We start from the raw sequence: 27814 nt of genomic DNA on the forward strand, positions 1-27814 counted from the left end.
TAATAGATCCACAAAATATCATGCTTCCAATCCACCAAGGCTCTTTTCCCCATACCATGTAGACCATGGGATCCCTATATCCCAATCATCTAATCCACCAAGGCTCTTTGCCTCATATTATGTAGACCATGGTATCCCTAACCCCTCATATCGTTCAAGCATTCACATGCACACATATTCCAAGTGTGGAAAAATACACCACTTGTCCAACAATGTTAGAACACTATAAATAATCATGTACATACCACTATTCAGTGCTATGAATAGCACACAATCAAATTTTCATTCAGTTATTATGCTCGGAGCTAGAGCTCCACTCATTTCCAGAGTTACAAGCATTAAGCCTCCTGCATTGTTAATTCTATAACAGGGAACCCATCTATCCCTAAAGGTATAGGGTTGAGCCTTTGTCTTCATTTATTCTATGATAGAGCCCATCCAGTCTAAGTGTCAAACCTTAAATATCTGATAACATTTTTTAACATACCCCCTACTATCCCTAGCCCATACTAAAGGTAGAAGGAGGTCGTTACTATGATGACCCAACCTCCGAAATTCATTTATGGAAATAGGTTCATAAATTTTTGATCTTTTTAAACTTATCAAAACTCATTATAAACAATAGTATTGCATTTTTCTCATCGAGATATTTCCAGCAATATAATATTTACCTTAATCCGATATACGGATCAAAAAATATGATCATTTAATTTTTTGGCCAAAACTCTCTATCGCATCAACAATGTCTCCATGTTGCATCCACATGTCAATCAGTGTGACACCTACATGGTTAACCTACCACCATGTTGTGTTGTACAACAACCCTCCCCATTTCAAAATATTTCATATAAGACTTTAATAAGAAATGGGTCCCCTTTAGAATATAAATAAAATCAATAGAACATTTGAAAATAAATTTTTATAATAGGTCATATAAAAATTTTCTTTTAGGGTAGGTTAGATCGCAATCGCAATTTGCAAAAATTTTGAACCCATGGAAGTCATTTTAAGAAAATCCGATCCAATTTGAGTCATAATAAAAACTTATCGTAAAAAGATTTATCAAAGGAAATAATTATAAAAGTGAATTGTTGCATCGCGCACATCCTTTATCTCAACGGTGGACTTAAAGTGTTCCATTGAGATCCGCCAATGTGACAACCCTATCGGAAATCACATATCACTACTCTTTAAGAAACCATCCCAAGTGTTCCATGGAAAACCTCCAATGTGATAATTCAATCGCAATTGCGCATCGCTAAAATCATAATACACATCCCAAAAGCTCCTTTGAAATCTTCCGATGCAATTTCATTATCGTATAGCGCATGTTCAATAAAGGCAAAACATGAAATATTACGAACTTGTGGGGTTTAAAGTTATAAGTCAATTATAAAGAAAATTTAAACGATTTATCAATTTTAAAGCATGTCACCTCCCCATGCCAGCTCACCACTAATCGCAATAGCAACTATGCAGAGGAACCATTTAAGCATGGAAATTGTAACTCCCGATCTGCAATATGCGATTATCAGTAATCGTTGATCAGGAAGTCACAATACCCATTCTAAAAAAGACCGTTATAAATTTGCAATGCGACATACCATCACAACATTAAAGTTTCACGTTGGAAGTTATGGGGAAATCATTAAGAAGCAGTTATGGTTGAATCCTTCAAAGATTTCATCCGTGGTGGCTTAATATATCATAGATCCGTAGCATCTATTACGCTTAATTGTTGTTAGTCTTGTGTGTTGTGTATTAGCTTTTAACAAGTTTTTCCACTGTTATGTCCTTCTGTTTCATTTTGCAGAGCGAATCTGAAATCATCAGTCCAACAAAAATGTCTAAGAAATCTCAGAAAGTAAAGGTCCCCGTCATAGCAAAAGATGAACCAGCAAAGTTGGTGCTGATAGCTGATACTACCTGTCTAGGCCTTGGCAAGACTTCATGGGAGGGCATATATAATCTACTCGAAGCCGAGGATCCAACCGAAATTGAAGAAGAAGGAGGAACAACTAATTCAAGTAATAAATCATAAAATACGAGCATTCTGTACAGCCGATGGAAGGATGTTCGAGACATTTAGGGCAAAAGATGTCAAGAAGATGCGTCATTTGTTGGACCCCCAGAAACATTACAACAAGGAATTTTTAGAAGATTTCACCAAGGAGAACGAGGTAGAGTTGGACCCTATCAAGCAATGGAGATATTTCCCAAACAAGCATAAGCATGAATCCTATGGTATGTACTCCGTGGACTCCTTAGCATCTCCCTATTTCTATGCTAGTGCTATGATATGTAGACTCTTTGGAGCCTCTGATTCAGCTAGATTTTCCATAGAAATGGTGCCTTTAATGGAAGTAGCAATTAACTCTTTTATCATGGATTGGGCAACCATTTTATCAAATAAAATGGCCAACCAAATCCTTGATTATAGAAGAAATAGGTATGTAACTACCCGGATAATACCCCCATTCTATATGAGTGCCTACATTATGGATACCATCTGTTTCAATTCTGACTTCCCCATTCTAGGTTGGAAATGGACTCCTCAAGACCCAACTCCTATTCACATTTATCATAAGTATTTTTGGAAGGCCCATTATAAGGATCATATATATATAATTTGCCATGGTTTTGTTTTACCTGTCCATCAGGCCATATTCAACAGACCTGCTCCTCGGTTATCCAATGAGGCCAGCATTGACCTAACATCAATCGATAGTTGGTTCGGTGAAGAAAAGTTCACCTATGTCAGACTTTTTGGTAGCACCACAGATCCACATGTTCTCCCATTGTACATTCCTGATAAGCTATTGGCCAGAGAAATAGCTTACCAGATAACAGAGAAAGGAATGTCCAGGAACCTCAAAGAGTCCAAGAAACAAATGTGGCCTACATTTCCCCTCCATTGTGGTACTTACTCACTGCATGATTTCAAACATGCTGAGAAAGAAGCAGAGAAGATAAAAATTCTAAAGTTAGCAGTCATCCCTAAGAGACAGTATGACCCAAACGAAGTGGCTTACAACTTTACCACTCAGGTGAAACTTGCCAAATTTGAACATGAGAAAGATGACTGCGATGACTTATTCACTTTAGCTGAGTCATTTTCACAGGTAAAACATCTAGCAAGAATCAAATTGGGAGTAGGGACGATAGATAAGTTTATGCAGTTCAGGAAACATAGGTTAAAACACTACCTCTGGATTTATTGAACACTAACCCTATGGTGCAGCAAGAAGGCCACAGTGAAGAACACACTACTGAGAAGATTCCCAAAAAGGAGCAGACAAATGAAAAGACCAGCGAGCTCCTAGATACCGATGTGCATATTGATGCCAACTTAATCAAGGAATGGGAGCAATTCGATCAGCAGATCAAGAACCAGAATGACTCCCAAAACATCATTATACCAAAATCACCTGCAACACAGGAGCCTATTGTTACTAGTATTACAATTGAAGGGGCAGTCAGCACAGTTAACACTCAGCATGATATTGAAATAATTCCAGAGAATCCTTCCGAAGAGATTGTATTGAAGGTTGAGGAAATACCACCCCTGGATGTATTTTACAGTCCAAAGCATAGGGTTGTGGTCAAAAGATAGAGGAAAAAGAGGAAAATTGACCAGGGACCATTCTCAACTCCTCAAGTTGAACTTATGAATGTGGTATGGAAAGACTCAGAAGTCAATTCTTTTGAGGATTTAACAAAATTATCTCAATATGCAGGTGCCTATATAGCCTCTACAATGGACAAGGCCTTCGAAGTTATCCAACTAATCAAAGAAAAGGATCTAAAGATCACCCAACTTGAAGAGCAAACGGCAATGGAACAACAGAAGATCGGTCAACTTGAGCAACAGCTATCAGAGCAAAAATAGAAGAATGAGAAACTGAAAGAACAGTTAAATCTGGAGAAACAAAAGATTGATCAACAGGCTCTCCAAAAACAACAAAATTTGTCTCAAGAACTCAGCAAGCTTCAAGTGGCACTTCAGCAGGAAAAGAAGGCCAAAGAAGAACAAATCTCACAGCTGCAATTATAGGTAGAGAAATTCAAAGGTTATCCGAAGATTGATGAATTCAAGAAAGAAGCCCTGGAAGTGACTAAAGCCTTATCTCGACAACTGAATATCCTTTGCCATAAAATATCATTGGTTGACCCATTGTGCATCATCACTACATCACTCATTGAACAGGCAGTTGACACCAGGTTAGAATTTGAAAACGAAGATGATAAGGTCACAAAATTTCTCTCTTGGCAAAGTACAGAAGAAGGCATGGCTATTAATCTACTCAAAGTCCAAGAATCACACAAAGAAGTCTTGTTTTGAGAGTGGGAATCACAATTAATAAAGGCCGAAAGAGCTACTTCCAGAGCCAGGGCTACAATGAACAGTGTGATTGAGTAGGTAAATGATAGCTTATATGGAGCTAACTTCATCTCCGATTGCTCCCCAGGAAAGATCCCTAACGCAAAAGCATTAGAAAATCAATGGAGACAGGATCTGGCCAACAGAGAATAACAAATCGGCAAAGTGAAAAAATTGACTTGGGATGCTTTTTGGTTCTTCCTAGTCAAGCCACACAGCTAGCAGATGGCCACCAAATTCCTTGTCGTCACTGTCAATCGCATGGTTCTTGAGCTTTCAGATGCCACATACACAGGTCAACTACATTCCAAGCTGAGTCATCCTACGGAAATTTGAGAAATGCTCTCAATTTTGTCAACTGCGAGTGCAAGAGGAGAAGTAGATACAATGAATCAGTTCAAAGGCTATCGCACTGTTATTGTCATAAATCAAATCCCATATTTTCATGTTTGCAGTTTCAACAGCTCAAAGCAATTTTTATTGACAGTTAGTTTTTATTTTATTATTTAAACCCTTTCATGTCTTTTAATAAGGGGTCCTCAATTTGTATAAAATTTGACTTGAGACTTTTCACTTTTGTACTTCTGAATATATTTTATCAGTAGTGGATCAAGGTTTCACATTTTTGTGAAGAAACTTTTTCAAGACCTGCACTTTTGTATCTCCTGGAAGTTTTCTCAAATAAGAAAGTGGAATCAAAGTGTTATTTACATTGGAAAGACTCAAATGCATGTGGTATTTCTATCACTGTTCTTTTTTCTTGTTTCCTTATGTGATGAAGCATTCCTTTTAAAAGTTGTTATTGTTGATATGTGTATGCTCTTCAAACAATTCTTTATCATGTCCTTTCTAAAGATTTAGAATTGTTATATTTTAAAGATATATGTCAGTGGTATACATTGTTATGAATGCGATATGTTTTTATAATTACTTTGTTTAACTTCTTAAACAAAGTAATAATTATATATGAATGCATCTTTCTATTGATAAGTAAGCCATCTATATGATTATTTATCTGTTAGGAATAATCATAAATCGCATTGTTAATACATCACCCAGGTTTGATAAGTATATTTGTATATTTTTAAGTTATAGGTTAAAGCACTTATCATCTCTATTAAATAATCATCCATCAAACCATTCAATATATGGGAAACTGGTCCCATAGTATCCAGTTGAAGCCACCATACCAAACGGAAAAGGAGTTGTACTAAGGTCCAGACCGGGTGGTTATCCCCAATGTTGGTGCTAGGATTTTAGAGGCATCAACATTTTTTGGCACTAGAAGGAGGGCATGAACTGTGAAGGGCGAGTGAATCCAAATCCATAGGCCATTCTAAGAGTAAAACTCCCTCACCATCTTCTCTTGAACCCCCTGAAGTACAGTCCTTGATTCATAAACTCCAAGGGTTTTCGATATCCCAAGAATAGTCTGAGTTATCCCAAGGCAGTGTGACTTCGCAATATATTCCATCCCAGCCTCTTACTAGAGCACAGAGTGAAAAGCTTGGTATTCCACCAACTGAATTTCCTCTGCCAAGTCGAAAAAGAGCTAGGAAGACACCTTTAGAGTCTAATAGTGAGACTCTTTCCTCATCATCATCCATTCCATCTAAACCATTGCAAAGTCATCCATCTGTTTCACAACTCCAAATCATAGTCCAAAAGGGTACAGGTACTCCAACATCCTCTACCCAATCACTTTCAACTGCCTCCTCACCTTCTTCTACCATTAGCGCAACAATGGCACAACCTCAACCAAGGCCATGGACCAATCCAGGAGTTGTCGCAATGCCTGCACCTTTGAGTCAATTACCAGCCCATCCTGAAAAATGGTTACCAAAATTTAATCTTGACATTGGCATATTAGCATAAGAACATATAAACAATTTTATGTTATCAATAAACTTGAATGGGGTAACAAAAGAAGACGTTGTTGTTAGACTATTTCCATACACTTTACAAGGAGAAGCTGAATCGTGGTACTTTTCATTATCACCAGTTTCCATCAATAGCTGGGATGCTTTTCAAGAGAAATTTTTAACCAAGTTTGGAGATGATAGGTCCACAGCGACTTTGATTAATGATCTCTCCAATATGAAATATGAATCAAAGGATCCCATCAAAGACTTCAACTCCCTATTTAATAAACTACTGAATAAAATTCCTACAACATCCAAACCTAGTGAAGAAGTCTGAAACGAATGGTATATCTCTTCCTTGCCTTCAAACATATCCATCTTCGTTGATAGGGCTTTCAAACCCACATTAGCAGAAAATATGAAGGAAGTGATCGTTGTTGAAAAACGTATCATTACTTTGGAAAAGAAAAACACTCTTGAAGAAAGAAAATCCAAAAAGGTTACTTTCAAAGATGATTCAAAAAAGAAAGTAGTTAAAGACCCATATGACATGGAAGGTTTACAAAAGGTTCTGAAAACTATGTCCAATGAAACTTCTACTAAAAAACCATTTTGAAACTTTATAAGAAATTAGTCAACTAACCCTAAATGACCTAATGATATATCTAATGTGGAGTCAAATCTATATGACGATGAAGATGAAGACAGTTTTATCATCGGAGGAAATGGAAGAAGATGAAATAGTTGAATGTTATGGAATGTGGGACTTTATCTTGCCCAACTCTGATAATGAAAGTGAACAAGAATCTCTCTCGGTAAATACCAGAAGTAAAAATGCAGCAAAGCCTGTTCAAACAAATCCAAAGAAGAGAAATTATATCCCTGTTACTAAAGACAAAGCTCCCATGAAGAAAACTCCAATTGTGTCTACCCAAAGTCAACCATCATCATCTAAAACGTTAGTAGTTTCCAACTCTATGGAATATAACATTGTGGAAGACATGAAGAAGACTCGAGCAAATATTTCTTTACATGAACTTAGCAAGATCAAACATCAACAGAAGTTGTTACTGAAAGAATTGAATGTGATGCCTTCTTCTCCTCTTCCAACCAGTGTATTATCCAAGGCAGCTAAAGGATCAAGTAAGCCACCATCAGATAAAGTAGATGTTACTGATGTTGTTTTGATCGAAGATAGGTCTAATTCTCATACCCCTCCTTTTCTCTTGACTTATGAGATCTATAATAAAAATCTGCATAACTGCTTGATAGATTCAGGGGCTTAATCAAACATAATGCCAGCCTTAGTTTGCTCCAAATTAAACATTGAGCCCCAGAAATCTGCAGTTCATATTATTCAATTAGATCATACTATAGTGCAAGTTTTAGGAGAAATTAATTCAGTTACTATTGGATTATCAGCTGATCCTAGAGTAGTTCAAAGAATTGATATATTGATTGCTGACATCCCTGAGTTTTATGGTTTAATTCTAAGTAGGGATTGGTCTGAGAAACTCCATGGTTACATTTCCATTGATTGGTCTCACATGTGGCTTCCCTATAAATGGAAACCAAATCAAATCAAAATAGATTGGGAAAAACACATGACTCACTCAGTAACGGATTTTGAACAAGAAAACCAATCTGTAGCTTTCAATAACAACATTCTTGAAATTACTCAGTTGAGTCATTCTTTGGAAATTTTAATGCTCAACAATCGTCTTTTCCTGTTAATAGTATCGCATCACAAATTAAAAATTTCTCTCATACTGATACCTCAAGATGTGTTAGTATCATTGATGAAATTGTAAATAAATCTGTAGATAAGCCTTTATTTTGGTCTTTATATTTTAATGGATCAAAATCTAATGACGGTGCAGGAGTAGGGTGTATTTTAGTTAGTCCAGAAGGGGAAAAAACTATGCTATCATGTAGATTAGAATTTGAGTGTACCAATAACACTGCAAAATATGAGGCATTGATTCAAGGGCTCTATAAAACAATAGGCCTAAATATCCAATATCTGAAAGTTTTGGGTGATTCTGAAATTGTCATCAAACAAGTAAGGAATACTATTCATTGTCTCTCAAGTCATCTCAAACATTATCAATCCCTTGTTCAAGATCTCATAACTCACTTTCTAGCATTCAACATTTCTCCTATTCCTAGATCTCAGAATGCAACAGCTGATTTATTGGCTAATGTTGCTTCTAAGCTCCTTCCATCCGAGGATTATATTCCAGATAGGTTTTTAGTTGAATTAATTTTTCGGCCATCTGTCCCAGACAATGTCACCAATTGGCGAGCATTTAATCATGATGAAGACATCTTAAATTTCTTGACTTATGAAAATTCTTATGATGATTAGATTATCGATGAAAAAAATCATGATCTTCAACTAAAACAAAGAATAAATGAGAATTATATTCCTAAATATGTGGTCAAGCTAGAAGATCTCTATGATATCAGAGATAGATTCAAAAAGGCCACTAATGCAAAACTTCAAAGTTCTACATTAAGGTTTGAATTAGTAAATCTTGGCACTGAGGCCAAACCACAAAATGTCAATATAGGACTTGAACTCACATCAGAAGAAATATTTGCTTTCATCATATTATTAAACAAATACAAAAATGTTTTTGCTTGGAATTACAAAGATCTGAGAACTTTTGATACTTCTATCATTCAACACACAATTCCAATGATTTATGATGAGAAACATGTACAACAAAAGTTGAGGAAAAATCACCCAAATATGGAAATTCAAATCAAAGAAGAGTTGAATAAACTCCTGAAAGCTAAAATAATTTTCCCAGTTAGACATTCTAAATGAGTTTCAAACTTGGTACATGTAAGAAAAAAGAATGGTGATATTAGGATTTGCATAGATTTTAGAAATCTCAATAAGGCATGTCAAAAAGACAATCTCTCATTACCAACAATGGAATAGATACTTCAATCAGTGGCTGGTTCAGAGTTAATGTCCTTTCTTGATGGTTTTTTAGGATACAATTAGATACTGGTGCATCCAGATGATAGGCTAAAAACTACATTCAGAACTAAATGGAGAACATATGCTTATCAGAAAATGCCTTTTGGTTTGATAAATGCTGGAGCTAATTTCCAATGAGCCATGGATATAGCCTTCAAAGGTTTGATCAATAGGTCAGTTGTTGTTTACTTAGATGACATAACTGTCTTTTCCAAGAAAAGGGCCAATCATCTACATGATTTAAAACAGATCTTTGAATGATGTAAAAGGTATGGGATTTCTCTAAATCCCAAGAAATCATTCTTTGCTCTTAACAAAGGTAAAATCTTAGGGTTTATTGTATCCAAAGAAGGCATATATATTGATCTGACAGAATAAAAGAGATTTCTGATATTCCTTTGCCACATAACAAGAAATCAATGCAATCATTTTTGGGACAGATAAATTTTGTAAAAAGATTTGTTCCTGATTTTTCTCATATAGTCTTACCTTTACAAACTATGATTAAGAAAAAATCAGTTTTCAAATGGGGACATAACGAAAAAGAAGCCTTTGACTCAATCAAACAGGCAATCATTAATTCTCCTGCATTGAATACTCCCAATTTTTCTAATCATTTTATTTTGTATACTTTGGCCACTGAAACATCTTATGCTGTTGTTTTAACACAAATCAATGATCAGCAAGTAGAAGCACCTATATCCTTCTTTAGTTCCAATTTGCAGGGTGTTGAACTCAACTATTCGGAAGTAGAAAAACAAGCTTTTGCTGTGTTTAAATCTATCAAACACTTTAGACCATTTCTCCTAAAAACACACACAAAAGTAATAGTCCCATTCTCCACAGTGAGGCAATTGCTAGTGCAAAGGGAAGTAGGAGAAAAGAGAGCTAAGTGGGTAACAACTTTACAGGAGTATGGTATTGATATTAAATTAGTGAAAATTGTGAGATGTCAAGTTTTTTGCAGGTTATTAGCAAGAGCTTCTAATATTCCAGAACATGAAGATTCAAATAATACTCTTCAAGTGAATGAGATAAGTATCATAAATTATAAATCTCAATATGCTTATCTGATCTTTTACTTGAAAAATGGATATGCTCCCCCTGATTTTAGTTACAAAACAAACGTGCTTTAAGATTAAAAGCAAAACACTTCAAAATCAGTAATGATGTGTTATTTAGAAGAAATTATAATTCAATTTTATAAAGAAGCCTTGAAAAAACTGAAGCACAAAAGGTTTTGCAGGAATTACATGATGGTCCAGCAGGTGGACATTTTGGAGGAGATACTACAGCTCACAAGATAATACATGTTGGATATTATTGGCCCACTTTGTTTAAAGATGCCCATGATTATGTCAGGAAATGCAAGATATGCCAAACTACTAGTGGGAGACAAAGGAAACCAGCCTTTCCTTTACAACCAGTAAACATTGAGAAACCATTTGAACAGTGGGGGCTTGATATCATAGGAGAGATTGTTCCACATTCTTCCAAGCAACACAGATACATCCTTACAGCCACAGACTACTTCACAAAGTGGGTAGAAGCAATTCCATTAAAGGTAGCCAATTCTGATGCAATCATTGAATTCATTGATCAATTCATCATTACCATATTTTGTGTACCTAATGCCCTTATTTTTTATAATGCATCTTATTTTTCTGGGAGCAGTGTAGCTGAATTTTCTCTTAAGAGAGGTTTTAAATTAAAATATTCTGCAAATTACTATCCTTAAGGCAATGGTTTGGCAGAGTCAACTAATAAGAATCTCATTAAGATTATTAAAAGAACTGTTGATCAAAATCAAAATAATTGGCATAAATCTATAATATCTGCATTATGGGAAGATCGCATAACTCAGAAGGCATCAATAGGTACTTATCCTTTTAACTTAGTGTATGGGAAAGAGGTTGTAATACCTTCAAATTTAGCACTCCCATTTCTAGCCCTAGTACAATTTATTGAAGAAAATCCTTCTTCCTCTATTCAATTAAGATTTGATCAAATCCTCAAATTGGAGGAAGAAAGAGAGAAGGCCAAAATCACTCATGCTAAACATCAACAAGTCATTAAATCTTCTTTTGATGCAAGTTCTACTGGCTCAAAAACATTACAAATTGGTGATCTTGTGTTGAAATGGGACAAAGCACATAAAGACAAAGGTAAACTTTCAAAAGATGTGGCTTGGACCTTCAAATCATTGAAAAGATAGGCTCATCAGTGTTCATACTGCAAGATTTATCAGGAAAGAGAGATTCTCTTCCTGTGAATGGGTTTATCTTAAAGAAATTATTTTCTTAAGGAGGTAACCCCTTCTTACCTGTATATATTCTTTATGCAAGTTTGTTTATTTTAGAAAATAATGTTGTAAATAGTTTTCATTGGCCTTTTTTACTATTGAAAATCTCTTTGAGAGAATATTGTTAATACTTACTTTCAATAGAAACTTTTAAGGAAATTATTACAGTTTTGGAAAGTTGAATAAAACATGAAACTCTGAGAACCTCTTTAAAGTTTGTAAAATCTTCCAAAACTATGAAAACACTGTAAATCATTCTAAGTTTTATAAAGTTGAGAAAGGTTATTCATAAAAAGTAAATACTTTTCCAAGCTTAGCATCCATAAATCTAAAAATGTCATCCATAAACTCTTAAGGAGAAAGTCATTCACCCCATCCACTAAGTATGATTTTTCAAAGTGTAATTATAAAATATGTCTGATATAAAAGATAAGAGGTCTCATCATGAGCATGCTTACCATGATCATAGGGAACTAATTAAATTGACATTAACAATACTACATATCAAAACAGGGTAATGGCTTATAATCATAAGACAAGGGGTCTCATTACGAGCTAGCTTATTCAGTTCAATTACAACCAGTGAATGCCATTGTTATAAGTTGGCTTCCAAACCAGGACAATGGCTTTTTATCTTAAAAAGTTAAAAGAATATAAAATCAAAAAAATATATATGTAAACATATCTTTATGGATTTATCTTTCAAAATTTGTACTCTTAGATGGATGGGACAATGAATGATTGATGGTCAAAAGGTAACCCTGTCGAGACTATAGATGTTTGCTGGCAGCAGAGGCACTACCTGTGACAAAAGAGTAAATTTAAAAGCTAAGTTGGAGGATCCCCCTACTTTATCTTTATCAACCAATCAAAGCTTGAAGAAACCAAAAATGTTTTTATTTTTAAGGGATTGTAAAAGAAATTGCAAAAAATTGTTATTTTATTTAGAGTTAATTTTTATTTAGCTATTCTTAGATGGTTTTCTTTATCCTCAATTGTTTCCAAACTAAGAAAGTTTTAGATATTGCATTATTTTTCAGAGATAATTGTTTCTCCCAGTGAATCGCCAATTGTTGTGCTATACAACAACCCTCCCCATTTCAAAAATTTTCATATAAGACTTTAATAAGAAATGGGTCCCCTTTAGAATATAAATAAAATCAATAAAATGTTTGAAAATAAATTTTTATAATAGGTCATATAAAAATTTTCTTTTAGGGTAGGTTAGATCACAATCGCAATTTGCAAAACTTTTGAACCCATGGAAGTCCTTTTAATTTCTCAGTTGTGAGTGCAAGAGGAGAAGTAGATACAATGAATCAGTTCAAAGGCTATCGCACTGTTATTTTCATAAATCAAATCCCATATTTTCAAATGCTATTTTCAGAGATAATTGTTTCTCCCAGTGAATCGCCAATTGTTGTGTTGTACAAAAACCCTCCCCATTTCAAAATTTTTCATATAAGACTTTAATAAGAAATGGGTCCCCTTTAGAATATAAATAAAATTAATAAAATGTTTGAAAATAAATTTTTATAATAGGTCATATAAAAATTTGCTTTTAGGGTAGGTTAGATCGCAATCGCAATTTGCAAAACTTTTGAACTCATGGAAGTCCTTTTAATTTTTCATCTGCGAGTGCAAGAGGAGAAGTAGATACAATGAATCAGTTCAAAGGCTATCGCACTATTATTTTCATAAATCAAATCCCAGATTTTCAAAGGGTACCGAGCTCCTAAATACCGATGTGCATATTGATGCCAACTTAATCAAGGAATGGGAGCAATTTGATTAGTAGATCAAGAACCAAAATGACTCCCAAAACATCATTATACCAAAATCGCCTGCAACACGGGAGCCTATTGTTACTAGTATTACAATTGAAGGGGCAGTCGACACAGTTAACACTTAGCATGATATTGAAATAATTCCAGAGAATCCTTCCAAAGAGATTGTATTGAAGGTTTAAGAAATACCACCCCTGGATGTATTTTACAATCCAAACCATAGGGTTGTGGTAAAAATACAGAGGAAAAGGAGGAAAATTGACCAGGGACCATTCTCAACTCCTCAAGATGAACTTATGACTGTGGTATGGAAAGACTCATAAGTCAATCCTTCTGAGGATTTAACTAAATAATCTCAATATGCTGGTGCCTATACAACTGCTACAATGGACAAGGCCTCCGAAGTTAGCCAACTAATCAAAGAAAAGGATCTAAGGATCTGTTGAGTCCCAAGCTTGCATCTTCCCTATACACCTTTTTAGCCTTTTCCCATTTACCTGGACCTCCTAAGCTGTCAAATCATTGCATATTAGTTTTAAAAGAGCATATAAAATGGTTTCCTAACTATGTCTTGTGACTGTTGTTTGATCTAGATTTTTTCTCATTCAGCTGCGGAATCTTGTCACTTTCCGCAGCCAGCTCAACTTTCCGCAGCCTTTTTGTTGAAGTCTATGTTACAGGTGTCTACAGGCGAATCTGGCCACATGGGCAAGTTGCAAATGATGTGGACATGGACCGTGTCCTATTGGTTCAGCCGAATCCCTCACAGAAGGTCATGGTCAAAGATAGTCAAGCGGTGGTCAACCTAAGAGTTTTACGGTGGCAGAACTCTGTTTTTCACCACGTGAAGACTTGTGTGGCCGTTCCTAAATCTCAGGAGACGTGTTAACACCTGTGGACTGCTCCATGAACCAAATCTAACAGCCACCCTCCTTGGATTTAATCTCCACGGCTACCATAATGCTAGATTTCTGGACGTGGTTATTCACGTGTCTTTTTATCAGCACAGATTTTAGGAAAGTAGTTGTGTCATCCTCTGTTATAAATAAAGCGTTCTCATACGCATATTAGCTAGCTTTTTGAATGTAATTTTGACTGTTTACGAGCCCACTGTGCCGTGACTTTATCCTTATGTTATGACTGCATTTTAATACATGAGAAGACACTGTTTATAAGCTCAATTCATGGTTGATTGCTGATTGGCCGAGGTTGTGCAGAGGGCCCCTGTACACACCAAGGTTTTGTTAACTGCTGTATAGTTTCATGCTTTATTTCTTTACGTTCCTGATGCCATAATTGTTTACTTGTATATATTGCACTGCTTATGGTATTCATGTCAATTGTTGTCCATAGTTTTTATGCTTTCTAATGTTGTTAACTGATCAGTGTCTTTGTTTCAGGTTCTAATAGGCAGCCCGGGCATTTGCACATAGCTTTATAATGACTAATGACATGAAATTATCTTGTCCTTCTGTTGATTTATTTTCTTAGTTCTAATTCCAACACTGTTTATTTCTTTCAGTTTTGTTCATTTACTTTTCTGCAAGATATATATTAGATTACTCATGTCATTTTCAGTTACCTCCTAAAGCCAGAGTGAGTCAAATGGTGAGGGATTGAAGTATGAATGCGTAGTTTGATATTAGTTTATTTTTCTGCAAGTTAGTTATTGAATTTCTCATGTCATTTTCAGTTACCTCCTAAAGCCAGAGCAAGTCAAATGGTGAGGGATTGAAGTATGAATGCGTAGTTTGATATTAGTTTCATTTTATGCAAATTAGATATCAGATTGCTCAATTTTTTTATGATTACCTCTTAAAGCCAGAGAAAGTCGAATGGTGAGGGGTCAGAATATGAGTTGATGTAATTTGATTTAGTTTACTTTTCTTGCAGTTTTTGAATTTCTTTGATTTTAGTTCCTTTTTATACAGCAGCAAGGATACTGGGTTTCATAGTCACTAGCTCACTGTTTGGTTTAATTAGAATATTGGTACATTTTTATTTTCTCTTAGGAATTCATTTCACCATTGTAAGTTTTAAAACCTTTTTTTTTTTTTTTTGAAGTTTGGAAATCATTTTAAAGGTCACCATTGCCTTGAACACTTATATCCATACTTGACTTTTAGAATTACCATCTCACATTAGGGAATCAACAAAAGATAAACCCAAAAACAAACCAAAAATCAAAAACGACAAAAAGTAAGAAATCGGTTATCTTGCATATATAGTGCACCTCACTTCAGCAGTTTACGACTCCCGGATTGAAAATTAATATAGCAATTTAGGACACTCTAAATTGACCAAACATTTTGGCGCCGTTGCCGGGGAAGTGAAACTAGGTAGCCAATTTCTTAAAAAAAAACAAGAAAAATTCAAGGAAGGTAAAAATTGATAACTTCTCAAAGTATGCTCTCCTCTTGCACCTAGTGTGACCTGGAGGATCAGAAAAGATAATTATTGGTTCAATAATTTATTGAGTATGCTCTCTTCTCACACCTAGAGTGATCTGGAAGATTAGAAAGAGAATTATTAGCCTGACTTGAAGAAAAATAAAAAAAATGACATGCATAGAGCAAGAGATTCTAGGGGAAGGTTTATAGCTAGGGCCAAAAGTTCAATTTTTACAACTCCATCCACTTCAAGGCATAGACAAGATACGCCTCCATCATCTCCAACTCACACTCCTAGCCTTAGGATTCCTGGAATTCAAGGGGCAGCAGCTGAATTAAGAGACTCTCCCACACTATCCACCAAATCTGAGTTAGGAAAAGACCCTTTCTTTACTTCTATAGGAAAACAAATTGTAATCAAAGAAGTAGAATCACCTGAAGAAGAAGAGGGAGAAATTCCTCCTCGTTCACCATTAGTAGAAGAACCAGAGGATTCTGAAATCTCTAAGGAAACTATCATGACAGAGGAAGTAGTAAACGGATTTGGAGGAGGTAGAGGTAGAGGTAGAGGAGGAGGAAACAATGGAGGAGGTAGAGGTAACAACGGGGGAAATAGGGATGGAGATAACTCATTTGGATTTCCTATAGTTGATGAGGAATCTTGTACAACAATGAAAAAAATCTCACCATCTGTCCTCCCAAACTTTTATGGGTTGCAAAGTGAGGATCCTGAAACATTTCTATTGATTTTGAAGTCGTGTGCCGAACGTATGATTATATGGAAGACTCTCAAAAACTCAAATTGTTTCCTTCAACATTGAAGGGAGCTGCTCTAAAATGGTTCATGGGATTAGTCACTCAATCTATTAGGACTTGGAATGATATGAAACAAACATTTTTGGATAGATACCTGGACTATTGTATGCCCACCAATCATAAGGATGAGGTATTCAAAATGGTGCAAAAAGAAGATGAAAACTTGGAGGATTTACTTTAAATATTTCAATACAACCTGAAAAGAGCAAAAATGAATAACCTAGATGAGGAAACCTTGAAAGCCCTTCTATTGAAAGCCATTAGAGATGAATGGATAGATATTTTGAACATGATGGGAAAAAGAGATATATCTCAACTTCCACTTCATGATATAGCAGAGCTATGTGTCCATCTCTCAAGGGGAAAATCTAAAACTGGAAAAGGGCCTAGAGATCCTTCTCTCATTAGAGCAAACAAATCTGCAACTGGATCAGTAAGTAGGGTTGAGATTGGCAACATGCTTGATGAGTTCAAAACTAATATTTTAGGGAGCCTTAGTGAGCAACTAGACACCCTTAAGATACAAAACAAGTAGAAAGCAGAAGTTGAAGCTTAGGCCATCTTTTGTCCAAAATGTAGGAAGAAACATGCTCTAAGGGAATGCCCCTTGGATGCAAAAGTTGTAGAAACATGTATGATTTGTTTAGAAAGCCATGAGACCAAGGATTGTCCTTCAATTCCTGGGCTCAAAGTTGTCTTTCAAGAAGAGCCAAATTCAATTGAGTCTCTCTGTTTTGTTTCAAGGAGACCTTGGCAGGGGCAACAAAATCAAGGGTTTAACAACCCCACGAACTTTCAACCCCCACCAAATTGGAATCCTTGGCAACAACCTTGGTCCCAACCTCAAAATCCATTTCAATCATGGGTACAAGGTATGCAAAATCCTTAGGGGAGATTTCCTCAATTTTATCAATATCCTCCACATTTTCAAAATCAACAAGCTCCACAACTTCCAAATCAAAATCCACAACTTTCATTGCCATTTCCACAACAACAACAACCTTCTCAACAAAATCCAAATTCCCAGCTCTTGCTTCCATTCTAGCAAAAGACAAATCAACTATCTTCCCAGCCATTTCCAAATCCCAATAATAAAAATCTTCAAAATGCTTACATGGTAGAAGGACAACAATTTCCTACCTATATGATTGTTCCTCTCAATGATGTACAACTCAGATCTGGTAGAGTTTTAGAAAAGCCTTCTATAGATGCTCAAAAGCAAAGCATTTTTGAGGAAGATTCTCTTGAAGCCAATAAAGGTTCTGAAGCATCTCTTCAAAACCCAAGCACTCAAAAAGAAAAAGAAAAAGATTCAACCCCCACAACTCCTATAGTTGAGCAACCTGCATCTTCATCCACACCTCCTTTTCCTGAAAGATTACAAATCGACAAAGGAGTGGAAAAACAAATCTTATTGCCTGACTATGATTTTCCAGATGAATTAAAGAATGTCTGTATCAAGATTCCCTTGCTACAAGCCATTAGAGAGATTTCTATTCTAGCAAAAACAATAAAGGAATTGAGTCTCAAAAGACCAGGAAGGAAACCAAGAGATACAAGAAGAATCCACCTGGTAGGAAAAATTGCAGATATCATGATGGGAAAAATTACCCATGCAGAAGTATGTAGATCCCGGTAGTCCAATTGTCAAAACACATATCAATGGTGTAGAAATTCCAAATACTTTGATTTATTTAGTGGCTACTATCAACATTATGAGTAGACAGACTATGGAACAACTAAAACTTCCTAATCTTCTTTTTACACCTACTTTACTGCAACTTGCATATCGATCAATTATCAAACCAGATGGTGTATTAGAAGACATTTCGGTCTCCTTAGATTCTTGGGAATATCCAGTAGATTTCATGATTTTAACTCCCAAGAGTAATCTAGGAGGGCACCCACTCATCTTAGGAAGACCTTGGCTAGCCACAGCTGATGCTGTTATCAATTGTAGATCTGGGGATATGTATATTTCTAATGGTAATTCGACAAACAAATTCAATTTGTATCCTCCAGAAAAAGCAATTACAGAAGTAGGAGATAATGAATGGGTCGATGATGAGGACACTATACAACCTGTCTTTACCATTTCTGAAATCAGTGAAGATAGTCAAATTCTGAACACATTAGAAAATTTTGAAACATCTTCAGAATATGACCACACACAATTTCAGTTAGATTTTGACATTGAGTATCTATCATCTAGACAAATGTCTCTTTACTCTATGGAAGAGTTTGGTAGTTCCGCCATTGAGATTTTTCTAGGTAAAACATTGAATATCAACAAAAACTTGGAAAAATCACAACAGGGAGAGCTAACCAAAATCTTGCAAAAACATTCTACTGCATTTTCATGGGAGTATACTGACATGAAAGGTATTGACCCTAAGACTTGCATTCATCACATCTACATCGAGGAAAATAGTAGACCAATCAGACAACCTCAAAGAAGGATGAATCAAAACCTTAGGGAGATAGTGAAAGAAGAGCTCCAAAAACTACTCAATGTAAACTTCATTTATCCACTTTCAGATAGCCGATGGGTTTCTCCTTTGGTTATAGTACCTAAAAATAATGGTAAATGGAGAGTCTGCATTGATTACAGGGAATTGAATAAAGCAACTTTGAAGGATCACTTTCCTTTGCTCTTTATCGATCAGGTATTAGATACTCTAGCAGGCAAAAAGTACTTTTCATTTTTGGATGGTTTTAGTAGCTATAATCAAATTCAGGTAGCACCTAAAGATCAAGATAAGACCACATTTACCTGTCCATGGGGAACTTTTACTTACCGAGTGCTTCCTTTTGGATTATGTAATGCACCCGCAACATTTCAAAGAGTAGTATTAGGAATCTTTTCTGATCTAATCCATGATTGTGTAGAGGTTTATATGGATGATTTTACAGTTTATGGTAATTCATTTGAAGAGGCATTAGAGAATTTGGAAAAATTCCTTATAAGATGTAAAGAAACAAACCTTTCATTGAGTCATGAAAAATTCTTTATGATGTTTACTGAAGGTATTGTTTTGGGACATCACATTTCAGGGGATGGGATAAAAGTTGATAGATCAAAAGTTGAAGTCATCTCCAAGTTGCCTATTCCAAATTGTCAAAAAGATGTTAGAATTTTTCTGGGATTTACTAGGTACTATAGAAGATTTATAGAAAACTTCACCAAAATAGCATCTCCACTCTTCAAATTGCTTACAAAAGACTGTGAATTCAAATGGGATCCTGATTTTCAATCAACATTTGAAACTTTGAAAACAAGAATATCTGAAGCACCCATCTTGAGAGGGCCAAATTGGAAACTTCCTTTCAATATTTCTACAGATGCTTCAAATACAGCTCTAGGAGCTGTGTTGGGTCAAAAGGATTTAGTTCCCTATGCCATCTACTATACCAGTAAAAATTTGACTCCCACTGAGTTGAACTATACTGTGACTGAAAAAGAGTTCTTAGTTGTTGTTCATGCAATCAATAAGTTTAGACATTATATAATAGGCTATGAAACTTTTGTCCATATTGATCATTCTATGATTAGATATCTAATGAACAAACCTGTTACTAATGGCAGAGTTACAAGATGGCTCTTACTTTTACAGGAATTCAATATTATTGTGTTGGATAGACCAGGGAAACAAAATACAGTAGCTGATTTCTTGTCTAGGATCCAAAATACTAAAGAAGATTCTCCTATAAAGGATAAGTTTCCAGATGAATATTTATTTGCAGTAACTACTAAGACTCCTTGGTATGCAGATATTGCTAACTATTTGGTTACAGAGAAACTACCTCCACATCTATTTCCTAGTGAAAGAAGAAGAATTATTCAGGAGAGTTCAAAATATTCATGGATTTCTAACGAATTGTTTAAAACAGGGCCAGATTGTGTGATCAGAAGATGTGTTAGGGAAGATGAAATGCCTGACATCCTCAAAGCATATCATAATGAACCATGCGGTGGACACTTTGCTGAAAAAAGGACGGCCTATAAAATCCTTTCTTTAGGATATCATTGGCCTTCCCTCTTCAAAGATACAAAAGAATATGTCAAAAGGTGTGATAGTTGCCAAAGAGTAGGGAAACCGACTCTTTCAAATGAAATGCCATTACAACCATAGGTACTTATCGAACCCTTTGAAAAATGGGCTTTAGATTTCATTGGACCCATTAATCCACCATCTAAACAAAAGAAGTATATATTGGTATGCACTGATTATGTCACTAAATGGGCAGAAGCCAAAGCATTAATTTCTGCTACTGAAAATTCAGTTGTTAGTTTTCTTTATGAGGATATTTTTACTCGCTTTGGTGTTCCAAGAGAAATTGTGACAGATCAGGGAAGTCAATTTACATCCAACATGATGGAGAAGCTGGTGGAAGAATACAAAATCAAGCACAGAAAATCTACTTCTTACCATCCGCAAGCAAATGGCCAAGTGGAGTCTACAAACAAAGTTATTGAAAGCATCATCACCAAAATTGTTCATCTACAGAGAAGAGATTGGGCATAAAGGCTTCCTGAAGCCTTATGGGCCTACATAACTACATGGAGGAATACAACAGGACATTCTCCCTATGAACTTGTTTATGGGAAAGAAGTACTGCTCCCCATTGAGTTTCAAGTCAAAACTTTCAAGATAGCAGTTCAGTTGGGGATGGATCTATCAGAAGCCCAAAAGCACAGAATGGAGCAGTTGAATGAGCTGGATGAGATCAGACAAGAAGCAATCCTAAGAACTGATCTAATTCAACATCAAAGAGCTAAGTGGCATGACAGATACATCAAAAAGAAAAAGTTTCAAGAGGGAGATTGGGCATTACTATTTGATTCCAAGTTTAAAGACTTCAAAGGTAAATTTCAGACCCATTGGCTTGGGCCATATGAAATTGACAAAGTCTTTAGCAATGGAGTGGTAAGAATCAAGACCATTGATGAATTTCAAACTCCTCTTATTGTGAATGGCCACAGATTAAAGATTTATCATAAGCCACTCTCAAAAGAGGAATTTGTCAAAATGTTTCAAGAGAATTCTGCAATAAGGCTGGTGAAGAAGAATCCTTCTTCTCCACCAGCCTAGCCTTTGTTCCTTTCTCAAAAAAATAAAATAAAATTGTATAAGCCTGAAAACCAATCACTGATTGGTAGCCTTATACAGAAAGTATAGAGTGAAAGTCAGGAACACCTGACACCCTATATTTTCCAAAAAAAAATCTCTCTTTCTTTCCCATTTTCACTTCACTTCATTTTCATTCCACTCCATTTCATTTTCATTCCACTCCACTCCATTTCATCCCACTCCATTTCATCCATTTCATCAATAAAAGTCTCTTTCATGACCATTTCCATTCAGTTAGTTATCATCTAACTATCTTTATTCAGCCAAGTGGTTGCTATGTCAGTTTCTGCAGCTGGAATCAGTTTCCGCAGCGAGAAGCAGTTTCCGCAGCCACCACTCTGTTTTTCAAATTAACAGTCAAGATGTTAGTTCAATAATCATGAAAATGCAGGTATGACTGAGCATATATTATGAAGACATGGAGCATATAAAGGCATCAATAAAGAGCAGATGATTAAAGGCTAATGGACAACAAATGGCAAAGATTCCAAGGTATGAGTAAAAATTTCTTTCAAATAGCAATCAAAAGCACAATTTTGCATAGTTATTGAACCTTAAAGCTCCACTATATACAATGATTACCACGATAGCTCCATTACCATTCCACGACATTCCTCCATGAACCATGCATTTATTCCCTAAATGGTCTCATGATTAATTCTCGGGTTTAACTCATAGTTGATTGCACTTTCACACCCCACTTGTAATCATGAGATGTGACCTATCTAATTACGGCTCCTCTCCATCGCATAATTTCTGCAGCCATTTCATAAACGTGTTAACATCCCCTACGCAACCGTTCAATTTAAAAATTTCGGGTTCACTTCACTCCCCTGCCATTTTAGCCACAGCTACATTACCACCTCATTCACATATGTCTCCACTCCATTTCGTGAACTCACCTCGGCTGCCTATCCTCTGTTTCCGCTTACAGTTCCTAAACACTCCTGTTACCTGTTCTCCATCTTTCATTTTCAGCCACTATTTTCTTTTCCATAAACCCTGTAACCTAGTCGTCTTACCTCTGCTAAACCCTCACACGCAGTTGAATTTCAAACAGAGGAAAGGATGGGTCGGTTATTGAGGGCAGAATCGGAAGGGCCCAAGTTCTTAGAAGGATACCCTCAAGTAAAAGACTTGCTAAAATAGGCAAAATGGCTACGTTTCATTCAAAAATTTAAGGGCCAAAATAAGGAGATAACAAAAGCTTTTGCAAGGTCTTTCAACAGCCAGGTGGTGGAAATTGGAGACCTTAAGTTCATAGTCACTGAAACATCCATAGCAACTGCTACAGACCTGCCTCAGGAAGGTGAACGCTAGTTTAAAAACAATAGTTTGGACGAGCAAGCATGGAGAGTCATATTACTGTTACACTAAAAAATGTCACCATGACTATTTACAGTTAGTATGGCTCTATCAACAGTCATGCTACCCTCTTAGGCAAGTCTTATGCCTCTGCTCTCCATGTCAAACTCCAAAAAAGAGAGAAAGTCTTTCTAAATGTATTTATCTCTGGGGACGCAGGTTCTCTCAACCTTACCTGCGGGTACGCACTCAATGTTCACAAAAGCTGCGTCTTTGGACGCTCTGTATGTAAAGGGGCAGGTGCGTCCCCCTGTAAAGGTTAAAATGCGCAAGTTTCATCTTTAAAAAGTTACTTGTGGTCATTTCTATAGCATTCTAGAAGGTTGTTCGACGTGTATTGAGCGCCTCCAGATGGTTCATACACTCCTACCAAAGAGGAACTTATCCCATCAATAAGGGAGCTATCCCATCCAAAGAGGGGATTATCCCATTGATGGTGGACCTGATTAACTTCCTCTTGAGCACTATAAATACAGGCATTGGGCCAGAAGGAGAAGAGGTTGGAAGCTATACATTTCTAAGGGTAAATGCTGCAGGAATTAGGACTCCCATTTAGAAGCTTGTGAGGAGAGATTGCCATCTTTGCTTGTTCTATTTGGAAGTGGGTGAGCTTTGTCAAAGTAAAAGAGAACTCTTGATGGACCCTGGGAGGGACTTGCACAACACCAAGGCTCAGGTTGTATTTGTTCCTTTTGTTACCTATTAATGCAAATGAGTCCATTCTTCTCAATAACTTGTTATTTATGAGTTGTTTCATGTACTCCTTGGTCTATGTGTTAAATATGTTTTATTCTATGAGATTATCAAGTGCTATTTAATCGTTTGATTGTTAGTGTATGCAGGTTTCAAAGTGAAGGAGGAGCTCATCCGGATCAGCGGAGCTGGACTGCTACAACAGCGTTGGACTACAGGTAGGATCTAAACACTTGATTTCCCATATAGTAAATGCATGTTTAGAGAAGGATTGCTCTTGTTTGTCTTGTTTGTCACTAGAGAGTCTTAGGCTCCTAGTGAGGTTGGTTGTGTCCGCACAATCGACTCTTTCCGCCTGACAAATTGGCGACTCCACTGGGGACTCCATTGATGTGAAAGTATTTTCCTTTGTATGCAACTTTGATCTGAGAAAAGTCATTTATTTTCTGGTTTTTGGCTCTGTGACTTTGTTTTTGGGTGGGTTAGCTTAGGGTTAGATTGAATTTAGTTTTTCTTGAATTTTCCAGTAGGACGCACCCTCTGAGTATTGCACAGTGCGTTCCTGTACGCACTGTCGCTGTGTGCACAGAGCGGGCCCGCACCTGTCTTAACGGGTTGCCTGCGTCCCCTGCTAAAATTTAAGAAAATTCCATTTTTTGCATTTTTGCTCTTAGATTTTGCTTTTTCTTAGTTTTTACTGCCCAGATCCATTAGTCTCCTGTTAAAGATCTTCACCTAAGCTTGTTTCATTGGCATCCTGCTTTAAGCTTTCATCAATTGGGTGTTTTGAGTCTCTTTTTTGAGAAATTCTTGATTTGATTTCCTTTGGTCATTACTTGGAGGTTTCTCTCAGTCCTTTCACAATTTTGCATCTTTTTGCTTTCGTTTTTGCAAAAAAATTTCCCCCTCATTCGCCGGGGGGGCTAAATTGTGTATGAGTGTTAATCGCCTTTGAGTGTTTTATTTTTTGATCTTTGGAACTCTCACCCAATTTTCTCGACTTGCACTTGATTGGTTCTTAGATTACATTAGAATCATCTTGTGTTTGAGAATTCTCTTGCATAGATCACATTTGCATAATTAGAATTCTCATTTTCAGAATATGAATGAAAAATGTGCATAGATTACATTTACATACTTTTCAAGTGAATTGTGCATAGATTACAATTGCATAGTTTACATTCTGAAAAATCAATCGTAGATTTAGATCAGTTTTCTTTGATTTGAATTTACACAAAAAATAAAAATAAAAAAAAAATGGTTTGGAATTGATTTGCATTAGTTTTTCTTGATAAAATTAGTGCATTAGAGAATTTGTTATATTTTCTCTTAGTGATCAATTTTTGCATTATTGGAAGTGAATGGAAACTCTCTCCTTACTTTAGATAGGATTCATCGAATTGAAAAGATTACATTATCATATTCGATTGCATTCAGTTGAGTCGGGTCATAACACCATTGGTTTCATCTCCATTTACCCCTTTGAGTAATAACAGCCTTAATAACACAACGCTTAATTAAAATTCATCTAGTAATTTTGACATTTCTAGGGCTCTGAAACACCAATATAGATCAGGCTAGTGTCTTGGAGTAGGAGAGTAATTAATTCTCCAAGACAGCAAAACCAAACAAGTAGCTCATCTTGTGGTAGGATAAATCCAATTGTTTCATTTGTACTCTGGGAAAGCTCCTCTTAAAGGAGAAGCACGAGCTCGTGTCCGAACCAGTGAGGGGATCAATCCTCCCTCGTTGGGAACGATGCCAGACACGCACGTATTACAAACGGTAAACCTCAGATTAACCATTGTCGAGGAGCCAGGGGTCACTTGTCGGTAAACCTTGGATTATTGTCAAGGAGCTGACAAGGGGATTGAGCTTGATACTCTGCCCTTGCGTGCTGTCGGAGTGTAGACTGTTCCCCCAGGTGCATTTGTTGTTGTTGGTAACCTTAGTGACCATTATCTTTAGGATTCTACCCAAGGTGACGGTGGAGGGAAGATCCCACTGTACTTGGAGCAGACGTCGGCTAGACTCACTTGGATTTTCTGGGGGGTTCACTTCACTCGAGACGGTTAAAGTGGAGGAACTTGGTCCAGTCTATTCATTAAGCAGGTTGCCAGGGTAACTGTTCCACCCACCACTTCTGTACTGAATTCTGCGATGTTGGATTTCATCCCCAACTAGTGTTTTCGGTCCGGAAGGTTACTGTTTGTGTATGGTTTGACTCCTAGATTTGATAGCGCGTGTTAATTTGTTTGTTTTTACTTTTAGAGACCATAGGTGTGAATTGTGAATTTTAATTGTTAGGTGTGAATTGTGAATTGTTAATTTTAGTTTTAAAATTGTTAATAAAATTCACTGAAGTTGAATATAATGGCAAATGTTCCAGAATTTATCAACCTAGGAACCCCTCCTAATGAGAATCCTAGTACTTTTCCTTACTTTGGAAATGTTGGTCCTCCTTATATGGCTACTTTGTCATTACCTGGATTTACAATAGGTTTACCGATATGGTTATTTTCAACTTCGTTGGCCCAAAATACTCCAATTGTTCCATCTCAACCGGATGCTTCAACTCAACAGAGTTCACCATCTCAACATCACCAACCTTCTGTTGACCCTTTACCTTCTTCGCCTAATTTTTCTTCCTCCATTTCTTCCTCTTCGCCTGGTAAAAGCCTTGATGTTAGTAACCAGGAGGCTAAGAAGAAGAAGAAAGGGAAGAAGAAGAAGAAGAAGAAGAAGCAAGATAAGAAAGAAGTCAACCGACCAACCATGGCTGTAAGTGTTAGTTGTGTTGAGGAAAATTCCGACATGCATCGTAAACCCAAATACCCTTACAGGCTTTGTAAGGGTGACCACTTCCTTGTCAATTGTCCTGGTATACCAAAGGTCTTGGAAGTATGGTCAGAAAAATCTCATCAACTTTCCGTTGATCCATCAACCAGTGATAGTCAGGTTTCTGGGAAAAAGGGTAAAGTTAGGTTTCCTTGTAAGTTATGCAAAGGGATTCATCAAACTCACATTTGCCCTCACATGGATGAAGCCTCAACATTGTTTCAAAAACTTACTGTTCCACAGCAAGAATTTCCAACTGGTTACCGTAAACTTTCTCCCAACCTACCATCAACTAACGGAGTGGTCGATTCAATTTCACGTACAGTCGATCACACTCTCCCATTGGAGAGTGAAACTCATGTCACTCAGGTTGGTGATCAATTAGTTGATCAAGTGGTCGATTCAATTTCACATTCGGTCGATCCCACTTTCCCTTTAGAGAGTGAACTTCATACCGCTCAAGTTCTTCTTGTTACATCAGATTCTTCTATGCCGGGGGGCATTTCACCTGTTTCTACAGAACCCCCTCCAAGTACTGAGGTCTTTTCCTTTGATTGGAATAGACTGACAGAACCTCATCTTCCTTCCTCCATCCCTTTCCAAATCATTGTCAAGGCTGGTGGTAGGGACATACATCGTACTCAGGTAGATGAAGGTGCTTCTGTTAGTATTTTATCCTCAACTGTTTGGAAAGCTTTGGGTTCCCCTCAGCTTGCGCCTATTACGCAGAATCTGAAAGCTTTTAACAAAACCATTAGTGAACCTTTAGGGATCCTTCCTAAGTTTTCTATTACCTTGGAAGGTAAAACTGTCTGTATTGATCTTATGGTAGTTCGAGGTCCCTTGGATTTCAATTTACTCCTTGGGCGAGACTATGTTTATGCAATGAAAGCTGTCGTGTCGACACTCTTTCGCGTGATGTCTTTCCCTCACAATGGTAGTATTGTGACTGTAGACCAGCTTTCGTTCCCTAGTCTTGTCTCAACTACCAATAATATGACACCCCTAAATGTTCTTGATTCTAAAGTGGTATCTACCCTGCCACGGGTTAATTATGTGGCAACTGGTCCCATGTTTTCAGTTACCGATGTAAGTGAGCGCTCATCTTCCTTTGATGTAGATCTGGTAATTGACATGGAAAACTCTATGGGATTACTTGAACACGATGTTCTTATCCCTTTTGAGTCCCTTGACATGTGTTCCTTCCAAAGAACTATTCTTCCTTCTGATGAAGACCTTTTGGAAGCCATGATCAA

This window comes from Pinus tabuliformis, chromosome Q (genome assembly GCF_031772625.1).
Source record: "Pinus tabuliformis cultivar Carrire ecotype Pingquan chromosome Q, CPIR1, whole genome shotgun sequence".
NCBI classification, from domain to species: domain Eukaryota; kingdom Viridiplantae; phylum Streptophyta; class Pinopsida; order Pinales; family Pinaceae; genus Pinus; species Pinus tabuliformis.